We start from the raw sequence: 17,492 nt of genomic DNA on the forward strand, positions 1-17,492 counted from the left end.
AGACTATATAACGAATTATTTATGATATATACACACGACTTTTACGTAATAATGATTTTAATAATGATATAATCGTTATTCGTTTCTAATGGTGAAAACCATAAATTCCTTTTTGTTTTCTATATTTCGTAATCTTCTTAGTTAGTCAGGAATAGGTCTCGCATGTGTTCGAGGGATTATCCGGGTATTTTCACCGCCTGGCAACAAACACCTGTGAACTAGAAAACAACCGTCGAAAACCTTCATAACATTTTACTTAGGGCTAGTTGTTGAGAGTCTTTGACTCTTTACATGTGAAACATATATCAATTTGATTATTAGGGATTGTTTAAAAGTTGGAGTGGTGATATTTTCACTGGCTCTTCGGCGGTCGAATAATAAATAAGTTCTTAGACTATATATAATTTTAAATCGTTAAGGGACGAATGTACCATGATATACACAAAAACCAACGAACATTGTCGTGCGATGTATTTACAACTTCATAAAAACACACATATAGGTAGGGTTCTCCCTTAAGAAGAAATGGGAGTCAAAAGCTGCATGAAAAACCGCACCGCAAGCCATACACAAATGCTGTATGATTACGTAATGATAGTCGTGATCTGCATTGGAAAATATTTAAGTTATAACAATACATCACCAAATAATAACTTTACCATGTAAAAAATATGACAAGCATGCCAAATCAATTTCTCAAAGATATGTATGTCTTCTAGCTCAGTGATTTTTGACCGTGACCGTAATTTTCATTTTTCTCATCATGATGTTTCTTTTATTCGCCCTCCTGGCTCGTTCTGTCTTTATCTAGGTTTTCAGCAGGGCTGTAAGCAGCATCACAAAATATCGGGAATATAAATTTGCTGCAGTTGACGAAATAACTGACATAATATACATATACGAAGATACACTTTATGATGACGGCCATACACTGTATTAGCAAATCATTCTGATAATTCCCGACGTTGAGGGCGGTGATACAATTGTGGCGAAGTACTGAGACTGGGATGTGGGATTTTTATCAGGCTGTCTTAGGTGATGCCACCTCGTTCTCGCGAAATTCGCTACACAAGCGGGACGGGATTAAATTTGAAATGAAGTAAGATCGACTATGGGAGCAGCACTCGAATTTTGTATTAAAATAATGAATAAGAACAGTTTTGTTCATCTATATATCTTCATTTTTATTCGTAGCAAAATCAACTTTCTCCAAAGTAATTTGAAAAATTAGATACTTTAGAACACACAGTATGTGGTTGTTGTCACATCACAAACAGGGAATCACAGACTGAGGAGTCTGAAATCAGACCGTGAAATTTACTCCCCCAAATTAAATCCAAATCATTCGTTGCGTAAATCTATTATAAAGAACGCCATCACAGGCGAATTATTTACGTTATTTCAAGAAGGGCGTCATCTCAGTTGGACTACATATTAATGTGTCTCTAGAAAATATAGTTATTAATCGCCATAAACCTCACTAAAAATATCAGTATTAAATCTTATAGTTAAAAACTAGTGAATTTAGTGACAAACTATGCCTAACCTGTCACTAATTGCAATGAAAATCGGATCACAGTAACATGTCACAAAATAGGCAAGTAGGAGGGAGGTCATTAAATGAAATCCCGTAATTTTCTAATATTTGCTCCAATGAATGAGAAAAAGTGAGTTGTCGGCCCGTGGTAATAATATCTGTCCAACCAATGGTGAGAAAGTGCACTTGTTTGGTAATAAATGTTACCATGGCAGCCATGCATAACAAATGTATCAGGTCCCTCCTTATTCAAGTCATGCTGGTATAGAGCAGATTTTCCAAGTTTTTATTTTCACTGTATTTCTCATCGCATGTTACTTTATTTGGTACTTTATATCTTTAAAAAATAAGCATGGCTATTTTACGCTAAAAATTTACTATTTTTTTGATTTATTTATTTAATATTTATCACATAGCTTCTACATAAAAAGAAGACTAGATAACCATAACTATTCAACAGAGATTATCAAAATGAGAGCAACATGCAAGCCAGACAGAGGAATCATTTCCCTAGACCACCCTCCCTTAAGATAACTACAAGAAGGAACAAGGATTGATCACACCACATATTTGAAGTATTCTAATTTACAAAGCATTGCTGACTGGTGGGAATAATGGTCTACATACAACTATAATCACAAGAGTCTCTCACCAGTCACAATTCAGAATTAAACATATACGAATAATTAAAACATTAACTACACTTCAATCCTTTTCATGCCATGGTATATTTATTTACAATAAAACCTTCCTATTAATCATAAATAAATATTTTATAAATTTTACCCCCCCCCCCTTTTAAAAACAAGACAAAACCTTTGAATCACCAAAATATCAACTAGAAATATTACAATATATTGTTTTGATTGGGCAGATATTTCTCTGCCAATCAGGTTACAGAACAACATGGGAATAACATGTATGTCGATTGGTTAACGTAATGAAATTCTAATACTTTGAGTAAAAATTGAGAAGTAACAGAAAACCTGATACAAATAAATACTGACATTCTGAGACCACATAACCCCCTAATAAATTGTAGACCATATAAAAGCTTATCACAGTTGTATAAACATCCTGGTATATTGGCTCCCTAAAGGTCAAACATCCTGGTATTTTGGCTCCCTAAAGGTCAAACATCTTGGTATTTCAGGTCTCTAAAGGTCAAACATCTTGGTATTTTGGCTCCCCAAAGGTCAAACATCCTGGTATATTGCTCCCTAAAGGTCAAACATCCTGGTATATTGCTCCCTAAAGGTCAAACATCTTGGTATTTTGGCTCCCCAAAGGTCAAACATCCTGGTATATTGCTCCCTAAAGGTCAAATATCTTGGTATTTCAGGTCTCTAAAGGTCAAACATCTTGGTATTTTGGCTACCTAAAGGTCAAACATCCTGGTATTTTGGCGACCTAAAGGTCAAACATCCTGGTATTTTGGCTACCTCATGGTTAAACATCCTGGTATTTTGGCTCCCTAAAGGTTAAACATCCTGGTATTTTGGCTCCCTAAAGGTCAAACATCCTAGTATATTGGCTCCCTAAAGGTCAAACATCTTGGTATTTTGGCTACCTAAAGGTTAAACATCCTGGTATTTTGGCTCTCTAAAGGTCAAACATCCTGGTATTTCAAGTCTCTAAATGTCAAACATCCTGGTACTTCTGGGAATACAAATTCACAATAAATATGATTTTCATAACCATTTTACTAGTTGTAAGTCAAGTTCAATAATAGTTACACATGGCAACAACTGAGGTATAATTTTCACTGTTATAGAACAATACTCCAACGAAACACCAGGATGCGTGACCTTTGTAGATCAAGCATAAATTTAATATTTCGGATGCACATAAATTATGCACAAGCAAAGATAAACTATAATTCCCAAAGATTATCACAATAGAAACCAATGTAAAAATAAGTATGCAAGAACAAATCCTACTATTTCCATTTCCACTCTTTTACACGACAGCATGTTATCAGCTCTAGGCAGCAATAATGACCATGTGAACATGTTTAGCTTGAGCTGGCTTCAGTCAATTGTGATAACAATAAACCTGCAGGGTTGTACTATGACAGGACTGATGAGCCCTGACAATTTCAGGTTAAAACAGACTGAACTTAAAACTACATTCTGCTACAAAGTGTATAAATGCACAAGAAATAATCTCCTGTTAATCGGGAAAGCGCAGCAATATTTCAGCTCAGATAAAATGCTGTCGTGTAAAAGTAGCAATTATGTCTATACAGTGCAGCATTTAATGCATCAATAAAATAGTCCTTTTATCATATCCAAGATCTGTCTTATTAAACATCCCTTTAATGACAACCACGTTCATAATCATACAAAGTTAAAAACGCAACTCCAACACCTGATTGCTAACATAAACTGAAGATTTTCCAGTCTCTTCTTGTCATTGCTAGTCAGTTACAAGGTGCCAGGCAATAATATGTGTATTATGGATTGAAGTAAAATAGCAAACTTTACATTGTATAGTTTAACTATATACAATGGATGCTAATGCAATCGATAAACATGTGTTGTGTGTTAAATAATATCATCAATATTCTATATTTAGATGCTCTGTTTATTTTATTGGATTTTACAAATCATGATACTATTGATCAGAAATCTTGATAATGACTGTAATAACCTGCATTCAGTTAAAACAGCAGACGTTGCCTTTCTGTAATGTTAACAGTACCTCCTGTTTATACAGAAAGTGTTTGTTGTAGAAATGAATGCTTGTGTGCATGCATGCATGACTGATATATCAAGGCATACAAAGATTTCTACTAATCAAACCACCCATATACCATATTAAAACATGGTAACACACCCTTCTTTTAACTACTCTCAAATACCACAGAAAACCAGGCAATGAAACACCTCATCAATGGATGTAATAGGTTCGCTTATACATGTACAAACATATCTTTTTGTATTACTTTCCATCCAATAAAATAAGATGAAATAAAAATGTGGTACATGACCAATGCTCTGTTCCTGTAGTACACTGGTGTGATAATGATATTTTTTCTTTTTTTACACAACCCAAAATATCTATTAAAGTTGTAACTTAATGTAAATGTTTTACTGCGTCTCATCTTCTAACATTTGGTTTATTTCATCCTCCCATTGTTCATTATCACCAGTGTCTTCTCCTTCAACAACTTCATATTCCTAGAGATGTGAATGAAGAACAGAGTTGAATTAATAACAAAACTCACATGTCTGGTTTTACAAGTAACTGAGACTTGTCATTAGTGTAAAGTTGTATTACAGAAATTATCACAAACACAATTAGGTTTGGTCTGATTGACATAATTTTAGTTTATTTATTGCAAATATTAAAATCTGTGAATGTCACATAAACTTTGATTACTATTCACAAAGACGAGCCATGCATGGCACAGTCCCTGTTAGTTAACAAATTTAAGGTATACAGTTTTGTTTATAGTAATTTAGTTGAAACTTAAATTTGGATCCAGAAGCTAATGCTTGATTTCGATGATTTTTTTAACATTAAAATGATTGACATTCAGTTATCTTGTATCTGATCATCAAACGAGTACTTGTCCATATTGACAGATATTGCTCTGGAACATGATTAAAACAAAATGGCCACCGATCGATCATTTTGAATACATCTGTATATCTATGACATGATGTACAATGAATATATAAAATATATAATCAGTCAAAGCACGTCAGAGAAATGGCACTAGAACCGCATTCATTAAAACAAAATGGCCACCTGTCAGCCATTTTGAATACATTTGTTCATCTATGACATGATGTATAATGAATATATAAAATATATAATCAGTCAAAGCATGTCAGAGAAATGGCACTAGAACCACATTCATTAAAACAAAATGGCCACCAGTCGGCCATTTTGAATACATCTGTTCATCTATGACATGATGTATCTAGAATATATAAAAAATATAATCAGTCAAAGCAGAGAAATGGCACTAGAACTGCATTCATTAAAACAAAATGGCCTCCAGTTGGCCATTTTTAATCCGATCTGAAAAACAAAATGACATACATCAAGGACCTATGAAGTACAATACCATATTTGAACAAAATCCATCTGTAAACAGCCGAGAATGCCAGATGATATTTCAATGATTTTTCAGTACCATGGACGTACTAGAGATGGATGCTGCACAGTATTTACTTGTTTTGATGTAAGTGCGTTGCCGCCACCAGATTACTGTTAATCCAGATCGTGTCTGCATAATTTCCTGTCCACGGGAAACGATCATGAACACGCCCGATAATAGCTCGGTTCATCTTCGTTTTGTCCCAAGCGCCCCAACGATCTGTTTGCGATCGTCGAGAGAAAACAAAATGGCGACGAACAGGCAACAGAGAAAGTTTGGTTTCGGTTGTGATTTTGTTGATCCCGACATTTTAGAACTAGACTATAATGATTTTGATATTGAAGACATTGAAACTGTCTACTCAGCTGTCCCCGAAAAGGACGAACAGCAGTATTGTTTCTCACGAGGGCCCACCATGAACGTGAAAGCTAATGTTAAAGAAGTCCTTGTTTAACATCGAATTATGGCGGCCGAACTTTCCGAAAATTTCAAGCTTTGTGCCATCTGTAAATTTCACTCGAATTGAACATAAGAAAAAAAAATCGTCATCCGCTCACACCGGGTTTACTGGCAATATTAAATTAAAATTGTTAACAAGTGCAGAAGATCGGTACAAACATGCTCGTAAACTTGCCTAGAATATACTTCGTTTCACAACTTAACATTGCACCAGCTCACGGGCAAGGTCTGTATTTTTTTGTTTTTTGACCCAATATAATATAAAATTTAAGATTTAAATCTTGTCGTGAAAAATCAAAACTAAGATCGGGCGAAATCAGCCAAGATGAAAGTACGTCTGCCTATTCATAAATTTAAGACGAGTGCAATAGAAAGACAATGCGTCTTATCAGGTGTGAATCACCGTGCAGTGTCCATCTCTAGTACGTCCATGGTATGACATATGTGTGAAGTTTGAATGTAATCGGTCCTGGTATGTCTAAGATATAGGTCTGGATGGAGACACAGATCAACACACGGACAAACAGACACACACACACACAAAGACTAATCTATAAATCTCTGTTTTCGGACTGCTTCCCAACAGGGACTACAATTATGCCTGATGACATGAACATAACTTTTTGTTTTCATAGTTTTTTGATTTTTCATTTTGATCTGCAACTAATAGGAAATTATGTTCATTTGATTCAGCAGTAAAAAAGAATTTAGAAACAAAACTTGAAATATTATTTAACAAGTCATTGAAAATGACACAGTCCCCGTTAAGTTCTCTTTGTGCTCGTCATAGTAAAGCGAAGGGGTTGTCGCGAGCGTGTCCTTGAAATTTGAGTTCCAAGTGGCGTATACAACAGATTGTTTATTTACATCAAAACACGTGTTTTGTGTCATAGTAATATGGCTAAAATAAAAACAGCTGTTATTCAGCCATCTTTGATCTGATATGTATGATGTATGTGCCAAATACGAATGAAAATGGTACATAAATTGTGGAAATATAGTAGTAAGGCCAAAAAGTCAGATGGCTGTCAATCGGCCATCCTTGACCAGATTTTGAAACAAATTGTCATGGACATGCATTCTAACATGTATAAAGTACATGTATGTGCCAAATTTGAATGAAAACTGACAGAGCACGTCCAAGATACCGCATAAAAAAACAAAAACAAGATGCCTGCCAGTCGACCATCTTTGATCCAATTGCGAAATAAATCGTCATAGACATGTATCCTAACATGTATAATCTATGTACCAAATTTGAATGACAACTGACAAAGCATGTCCAAAATACAACATTTTCAAAAAACAAGATGGCTGCCAGTCGGCCATTTTGAATCGAATCGCTAAACCACTGCATGTGCATATGTCCCACATAAGGTACTAGGCACATGCAAAGAATGAACGGAATCGGTCCACAGGATTCTGAAATATGACGTTGGATAGACTGATGCACGGACAGACGGACACACGGACAGTCGGACGGACAGACTCAGGAACTCATGGACAGTCAGGGACATGTATCCTAATATGTATGATCTATGTACTAAATTTGAATGAAAACTGACAAAGCATGTCCAAATTACGACATTTTCAAAAAACAAGATGGCTGCCAGTCGGCCATCTTTGATCCAATTGTGAAATAAATCATCATGGACATGTATCCTAACATTTATAATCTATGTACCAAGTTTGAATGAAAACTGACAAAGCATGTCCAAAATACAACATTTTCAAAAAACAAGATGGCTGCCAGTCGGCCATTTTGAATCGAATCGCTAAACCACTGCATGTGCATATGTCCCACATAAAGTACTAGGCACATGCAAAGAATGAACAGAATCGGTCCAAGGGATTCTGAAATATGACGTTGGATAGACTGACGCACGGACAGACGGACACACGGACGGACAGACTCAGGAACTCACGGATAGTCGGGGACATGTATCCTAACATGTATGATCTATGTACTAAATTTGAATCAAAACTGACAAAGCATGTCGAAAATACGACATTTTCAAAAAACAAGATGGCTGCCAGTCGGCCATCTTTGATCCAATTGTGAAATAAATCATCATGGACATGTATCCTAACATTTATAATCTATGTACCAAGTTTGAATGAAAACTGACAAAGCATGTCCAAAATACAACATTTTCAAAAAACAAGATGGCTGCCAGTTGGCCATTTTGAATCGAATCGCTAAACCACTGCATGTGCATATGTCCCACATAAAGTACTAGGCACATACAAATAATGAACGGAATCAGTCCAAGGGAGTCTGAGATATGACTCCGGACGGACGCACAGACACACGGACGCACAGACGGACGGACGGACGGACGGAGACCAAATTATAAGTCCCCGTTTTCGGACTTCGTCCGAACGGGGACTAATAATTATTTAAATTATTTGGAATGGAATGACTGAACTCACTTTGAATTACACATTAAAAATTGGGTATTATCAAATAGAGGACAGCGCCCTCAGAAGGCAAACGAGGAGATGTGTTTTCACCTCCAGTAATTTAAACGTTTCACAGATTATTTAAATCAGTCATTGTATGACATAAACATAGAAAACTATTAGGAGTTCTTCCCACTGAATGAATTATGACGATATTAATTCAACTAACCTGTAATTCTTGTTGTAATTCTTTTTCCCATTCCAGCACTTCATCTTCCGCATCTGTGGGAAAATATATTGTATACTGTTAGGGGTGATCTCATATTCAAACATGCCGGTCAAACCTACGAAAACCCTAACCGCCCTAAACCGCCCGAACAAAACCCAGTTTTGCGGTTTGGAAGTTTAAACAATAGACAGTGCGGTTCAGGACGACCGCACGAATTTGCATAAAAACTGTGGTTCGAATTGATCTCATTCACACCTCATTCAAGCTGTTGTTTATTTTTAGGATTGAGTTTACATTGCTTTTTGAAGACTAGATAGTTGTCTCTAAAATGTGTCGATTTATTAGTGTACAGTAGTCATTTTACCATGTGAACAGAGTGCTGAATAAATTGTTTTGTTTTGATAAACTGTTATGCTCGAGTCGCAAATTGAGCAGAGGACGTGAATCAGACTTTTCATTGGGCTGGACAATTGATATGTGTCTCTGACAGCTAATAAGCATCAAAAGACGAACATTTGTTGATACAAAGTTGCACTTGAGACTTACGCTACTGTGTTCAAGCCTTTACTACTGTTGCGCGTTCAATTTTCTAACAGTTCTTTCAGGAGTGCGGCATCGCAAAATCTGGAAAAAACAAATGCAGCGTACGCCATGAAAATTTATTTCGATTTGCTGCACATCGGTTATTTGCAGTTTTTCTTATTCAATTTTCAGTGACAGAAAATTAAATTAAATGGACTCGCGCTGATTATTTACGGCTATTCATCTGCAGACAAGACTGCTTATAAAAAACGAACCCTGACCTCTGAAAATACCTTATTCATAGAGTGCCGTGTACCAAAAGACCGTCGCCCAAGGCGACACAGTGCACGTTGCGATATAGCAATCGATGCATGCTGGGTGACAAGGGTAAATTCTGATTGAGGTAACCAAGATGGCTGCGTTGTGTGCATGATTTTCTGCGGTGTTTAAAACAACACCTCGCTGCCTACTTCTCCCACAGTCCCTCAAGGCACTGTGCTTCGATGTATTTTCTAAAATAATAGTTTATTTTTAATTAACCGGGGGTTCGAAATGTGTGCATTTTGTCACAGAAAAGTAAGATATCGGCAGCGGTAAATACCCGTAATTTCCCCGCAATGCCGTCAGCTGACAATGTTACGGTGGTCGTAGCGCCGGAGTCGTAGCATTAGCCCCGACTTTAGTTTTGACACAGTGAATGTGGTTTTCAGATGCCTTCGTAGAAAACAATGTTGCCATTATCGATTTAATACTTTCATCATATTTTGATAACTCGCAGTCTCACAGACTTTACAAACTTAACCAAAAAATGTGTTCTATGAATTTATGAACTGACATGGACACAAAACTGACCTTACTTGTTGCGGACAAAATGTACCAGTTCGCTCCATAGATAAACATATTTTACTGACTATGCCAAATATATATATAACGTAAGTAATTTATCCTAAAGAAGCTGCTCATTAAAATTCTAGTGCATTTTTTCCCTGTTCTGTTTCAAACATTAATTTACCATATACAGTAAAACCTGTCAAAACCGACCATGACTGGGACTGGGATCTATGGTCGGTTTTCAGAGGGAGTCGGTTTATTCAGGGTGGGCGTGACTTTGATTGAAACAACAATTACATGTGCTGTAAACACGGGACAAATGAAAGACATCGGAGTTTGCCTCCGGTGATTCTACATGTATTTACAATGTGCATTTATTGTATTGTTTCAATAAAATAATTTACCAAACAAGACAAAAATATTATGGTATGTACATGACATCAATTAACATTAAAATAACTATTCGAACAGACCGGGTAAGTATTGCGTATCGTAACTGAAGGCGTCCATTTTGGATGACATCACTACGTAAGTTCACGTGAGCTACATGTAATTATCATAATTTATGCAGACAGTCGATTTTGCTGTTAAGTCAATCACAGTCCCTCAACTGTGAGTCAATGAATCAAATTATGATGTAAAAAATCAAAAAAGTTTTGACTACTTTAAAGAACATCTTTTTTTTTCAACGATTTTGTTTTCCGTTCGAATTATGAAATTTTGGATATCTGTCAAGTAACTGGAGTCTTTGTTCTGTAATCTTGTCAACATGTCTAGCACATCGCCATGCGTCAAGTCACTGTCGTTGTGGGGGTCAATAATTTGACTGTCGTTGCAATTTATGTCATTGTTGTCTATAGATTCATGGTTTTCTTTGTCTGCAATAAAATTCTCAACAATCTGTTGCTCCCACTCGCCATCATACATTGCTTCAGTCAGTATACGTTCATCAAAGTGGAGGTATTCTACAACGCTACACTGTGTTTGCGGGTCTGCAACTTGCTAAATAAGGTTTCCGAATTCTTTGTTGTCGTCTGCTTCTTCGTCATCATAAATTTCAATCTTGAAGCCCCCTTTATGGAAACATTCGAAAGCACAAAATTGTCGATCAGAATCGTTATGGAAAGAAGAAAACTCAATGTCTTTTGAGCGTTGAAGAAGTGATAATGCAGTGTGCTTCACCGCAATTGAAGGTGATGACCCCGATCATTTGTTTATATCCGGGGTCATTATACTGTCCAGACACCACGCGATGCGTGGGCGTGTGGTGTGAAAAATGTAATCAGTTGCCATTGTTTTACACGGGACGTTACTTGTAGTGTGAGATTTGGTATTGTTTCTGTGACGTTTGCGGAATTTGGACACAATGCACACTTTTTAGGTCGGGCAGACCGAATTACTAGACAGCGGATGTGGTGCAACTGGTCGGATGGTCGATGTATTCAGTGTGAATATTGGACTTGGGACCGATCAATGCGGTCGGTGTTCGGAGTAAACAGTGGTCGGATTTCACAGGTTGTTTTAACATAGGCGTCTATGGAGAAATTTCGGGGCTACATAAATCGGTCGGTTCTGACAGTAGGTCGGTTTATCCAGGGGTCGGTTTTGACAGGTTTTACTGTATATCACAATAGAGAGGGTTTATGGTATCACTTGATTCACATTTAATGACAAAATATAGCAAACCATCACGTCTGTAATTAATTAATTAATTACAGATAAATTGAATAACAACAACAATTGTATTGACTTGTATCAAAATGTAAGTTGTGGGAAACTGATTATTATTACCAATCACAGAAATAAATGAATATAATTTTCATCACACTTATAAATGACATGATGTAAATAGATTTGTGAAACAAATGCAAGTTTTTTTTTATTAGCATTTACATGTACAAGTATTGCAAAGAAAAAAAAAATCGCTGCTGTAATTCTTAAAACTTCAAAATATAACACTCAGTATGAACATGGAGCTCCATAGTATACATCTTATTTTTTTCTACTGAAACCAGGCTGAAACAGTATTGTAAGAAAAACCTAGGTTGCCCTAGGTCTGTCTTCTTTGTTCTCTGCTGTTTGTTTTCAGTGGGGGCGTTAATGGGCAGTTAATCCAGAGGTTAGGTTCAAACCAACTACTAATTTGCATATTGTAGGTCTGAATAGGGCAGGCTGGGTTTACCCAGGTTAACCCAGGTTTGACCCAGGTGTTTGAATATGAGATCACCCCTTACCATATACATTACCCTGGGTAACCTAGAAACATGTCTAAACCAAACATTTATCAATGTCAGTCCATACATTTGCCTACATGCCTAAACTAAACACCTCCAGGAATTTATTAATCTGGAAACCCTAGCTGTTGGAAAAAATTAGATAACTAGGGACACACCAATTTCCATGTAGAATCCCTAGGTAAGTGTAGAAAGATTCACAGCTAAGTTCACTAGTTTAATCGGTATTACAGTTATTTACAAAGACGGTCAATTTGGAAAAATAAAATGTAAAAAAAATGATAAAATAGTTTTTGGTGACTGAATCTTTAAAGTCAGCATATAATGGCCAATTTCCTACATTTCTATTAGTAAACCAATGATATCTTGACAAACGACCAAATCAAGAATAAAGACAGTTAAATTGTATTCTTTTACAAACAGTATTAAGAAAAACAGGCGACTATTAAGTCATTATGGACAATAGTAGATGGCTAATTAGACTACAATCACCTTCTATTGAAAAACTAGTTGAGACACTCCTGAACAGAGTATCGAGATTACTCTATACATGCAACATATAGAAATTCAAACTTGTGCTGAGAGGTGTAAGCTAGTTAACTCACCATTCTGTCCTTCTGTTTTCTCCATTCTGATTTGTATTATTCATTTCTGTATATCACCATTGTCTAGATCAGAGTTGAACACAACACTTAATAAATTCATTTGTAAGGCTGTCTGCTGGTAACATGTGTCTTCTTCCTTATCTGTCTTGCTTTGTTTGTTATCATCACCAACGATGTTAACTGCTTGTGATTGGCTGGAATCTGAACAAATTGAATAAGAAAATTAAGCTTCTACAAAGTTTAGCATAGAAAATTCAACAGAACCCTGTAAACCAGAAACTTGTCTAAACAAAACACTTTTACTTGTTTCTTCATTCTTTGACAAGCTTATATAAACAAACTTTATGGACTGAATATCTGTAGACAGAAGTCATATTGGTTTTCAGTTTAGACAGGTTTCACTAAATGTAATAAATATATTTGAATATGAATCTAATACAAACATCTTTAGTATATCAGTGAACAGGAAAACATTATTTGATATCAAAACTTTATTGTAGTTACACTGTAATGTCCTTATTTATATGCAGGGTTATCAGTGTATTTAGACTATTCAATGTCATCAAAATGTCACACTCACAAGTTCAAGTGCTGAATTTGACGAGAGCTCATGGCCAATAATCCAACAGCCGCACACATTGCATTGTGTGCAATGGAATTGTTTGTTAATTATTTCCACCAATCAGTGCGCTGTTGACCAATATAAAAGATTTGAATGGGATTTAAATTGGGCATTGAGTCGGACCTATGTTTGCCATTCACAATTACCAACACTTTAAAAAACTATCAACAAACAAAAAATAAAATAAAATAAAATAAAATCAAAGAAAGCTTAGAAAGAACTCCCGTGTGCTGAGATACTGAGTATTGGAGACACGTTAAAAATTAATTCAAAATTACTTGAACTTGAGATGTTGATGGAAACGCAGAAAATTAATTATGCAAATAAGGTAACGAACAGATTTAAGTGTAAAACTAATAAGGTCTGCACAATGTACCAAGTTTCATTGAAATGTGATTAGAACCAAAAAAATATTCATTATTATGCTAATTAGAGAATTAATATGAACAGATTTTAACCCAAAATTAATCAGGCTGTCTATTGTCCTAGACCATTTATGTACCAAGTTTTATTCAAATGTGATGATCAATACTTGAGATATACAGTATTAATTAATTATGTTAATTAGGTGATTAAGGTAGCGGGACTATTATTTGCATGCTTGTTTTCATCTTCTAATTGTGACCAAATGACTACAAATAGACCCAGGAAAGTATATATTTTTAGAATCGCCAGATTTCAAGCTTTACAAAGGCATGTTTGTCATGTCCGTATCTGCATTCTACGCTGCGTTACTTAATCAAAAGTGAAAAATTACTTTTTTTGTAAAAAAAATAATTACGCATTTATGCTGGTGATAAGAAGTTTTTTTTTCACTTTTCCTAGTTGTTCAATAGTCTGGTAAATTGAATGTGTCTGGTCAGTTTTATTCAAGCAACGCGTTTTGAAAAGTAGTGTCCTGAATTTTAATTTCTGTTTTAGTCGCATTGCCCCCAACTCAAACCACAACACATTGGTAAATAATCCATGAAATAGTTTGTCTGGACACATTCAAGTTCCTCTCATTGTAACCTTAGAGCTGTGAAAATTTGGTGTTAATCCGACGACAATAAGTATACGTTATTTTTTGTTAAAGACCTTGTATTTTGAAAAACATAAACTCCTAGAAATCGTTGAAGTCACAGCAAAGATTTTTAAGCTTGTTTATCGGCACAAGCGATTTGTTTTCACATCAAGATCTGTTTTAACATGTTGTAGGGGCATTCAAATGTATAAGGCTATTGGAAACCAAAAAATAAAGGAATGGAGAAGGTGTAATTCGATAAAATCGGCAGATGAAAACACCAAAATCAATGATTTTTTTCAGTGGCTGTGTGACCTTGTGTTTGACACATTCATATGCAAATGACTAATCTGTGAAACAAATAGGGGCGGAGACAAACCACTCAAATGTTTGGAAACACTCATTGTGTGTCAGATAGCTACTGATAACACATCCTAACATTGCTTTGTCTTGAGTTTATCTTTGAAACTTATAGGCACACAGATTAAACCTGTGTTGTTGATTTGGGAAAACACTACTGAAGCTGCCTTGCTTCCCTTCAGAAAATCTATATTTTAACCAACTTACATGACATTCTAGGTTACGTTGACTTTATCAGATGAAAGTTTATAGTGCATTTCATCAATTAATAAATAAATGTGAAAATCGTAATTTTCAACGCAAATAATAGTCTCACTACCTTAAGAAGCATAAATATTTACCAAAAACTAATATGGTGTATAGTCCTAGGTTCATTGAAATGTGACAGGTACTCTTGAAAAGTTTCGTTGAAATCCAATGAGTGGTTTTAGACATCAGTGCAACAGCCATAGAACAGCAAAAAATTAACTAATTATGCAAATTAATCAGGTCTCTGCATAGTCCTAGAATATCTATGTCGCAAGTCTCATTGAAATGTGATGATTAGTACTTGACATATCAGGTGAAAAGCTGAAAATTAACTAATTATGCTAATAAGGTGATTAATATGCACAAATATTTACCCAAAACTAATTAGGTCTCTGCACAGTCCTCAAGCAACTATGTACCAAGTTTCATTGAAACGTGATCATTATTACTCGAAATATCAAAACCTGAAAATTAATTAATTATGCAAAGTAGGTAATTAATATGTACTGATATTACCCTAAAAACTATCAGGTCTGTGCAGTGTCATATGACATCTATGTACCAAGTTTTATTGAAATGTTATGATTAGTACTTGAGATATCAGTGGAAAAGCCGAAAATTGATTAATCATTATGTAAATTAGGTAATTAATAATATTAACAGATTTTTACCCAAAACTAATCAAATCTGCGCATTAGTTCAGAGCATCCATGTGCCAAGTTTCATTGAAATCCAATGACTGGTTCTTCAAAAATCAGTGGAACAGTCATAGAACAGCTTAAAATCAGTTAATTATCATGCAAATTAGGTAATTAATATTCATAGATTTTTACCCAAAACTAATCAAACCTGCATATTGGTTCAGAACATCCATGTGCCAAGTTTTGTCAAAATACAATGAGTCGTTCTTCAAATATCAGTGGACCAGTCATGGAACAGCTTGAAATCAGTTAATTATCATTCAAATTAGGTAATTAATATTCATAGATTTTTAACCAAAACTAATCAAATCTGCGCACTAGTTCAGAGCATCCATGTGCCAAGTTTCATCAAAATCCAATGAGTGGTTCTTCAGATATCAGTGGAACAGTCTTGGAACAGCTAAAAATCAGCTAATTATCATGCAAATTAGGTAATTAATATTCATAGATTTTTACCAAAACCTAATCAGCTCTGCGCATTATCCCAGAGCATCTATGTACCAAATTTCACCAAAATTTGATTAGTGGTTCTTGAGATAACGGTGGAACAAAAAAAGTGACATACATACATACAGACATACAGACAGGGTAACTGCAAAGACTCCCTTTTGTGCTTCGCACACGGGAGTCAATAAAATAAAATAAAATAAAATAAAATAAAATAAAATAAAATAAAATAAAATAATTAAATTAAATTAAATGAAAATCAAAGAAAGCTTAGAAAGAACTCCCATGTGCTGAGAGTATTGGAGACACATTAAATATAATTCGAAATTACTTAGCTGAAAACTAATTATGCAAATCAGAAAATTAATATGACCAGATTTGAGTGTAAAACTAATGAGGTCTGCACAATGTAACAGAAAATCTATGTCTCCAAGTTTAATTGAAATGTGATTAGAACCAAAAAATTATGAATTATTATGCTTATTAGGGAATTAATATGAACAGATTTTTACCCCAAACTAATTAGGTTTGTACATTGTCCTAGAGCAAAGTTTCATTGAAATGGAATAATTAGTACCGTGAAAACTCCAAAATTTCGACCCCTCTAAAAATTCGATCGCCTATTTATTTGCCGGGTTTCGGTGTTTTATTTACCTCCAAATTTTCGACTCCACTAAAAATTGCCGACTCATTCTTATTCGAAAATTGCGACCAGTTTTAGTTTTCCCCCAAACGAAAAAAAAAACGATGTGAGCGTTCAAACGGGACCTTCCTCAAAGGCATGAATCCGGGTTTCTGATTGACTGAGAGATTTTTATTTTATTGGTAACGAAAATATATTCTAAATAAACGAAGTTTCAAATAAAAACGAACACAAAAATCTCGGCATGCTGCGTTTCTGAATTGTTGATTATTACTGTACTCAGTAGTGATTATAATAATGTACACAAAATAAATTTGTTGAATGGTTATGAAATACAAATAAAAGTCAACTTAGTTTCATCGTAAGCGAATGATTCCGGTCTCGCATAAACGTTTGATGCTGTAGGATATCCGCCATGTTCTCTTAGGTCAAATAGGTCAAATAGCTAATTAACCAATCAAAAAGCTGGATGATGCCAACGTGTTCAAATTACCATAGCTTATTTAAATATGTTAATGTTATTGAACGCAATGCGG

This window comes from Saccoglossus kowalevskii, chromosome 11 (assembly GCF_978046115.1).
Source record: "Saccoglossus kowalevskii chromosome 11, keSacKowa6.1, whole genome shotgun sequence".
NCBI classification, from domain to species: Eukaryota; Metazoa; Hemichordata; class Enteropneusta; family Harrimaniidae; genus Saccoglossus; species Saccoglossus kowalevskii.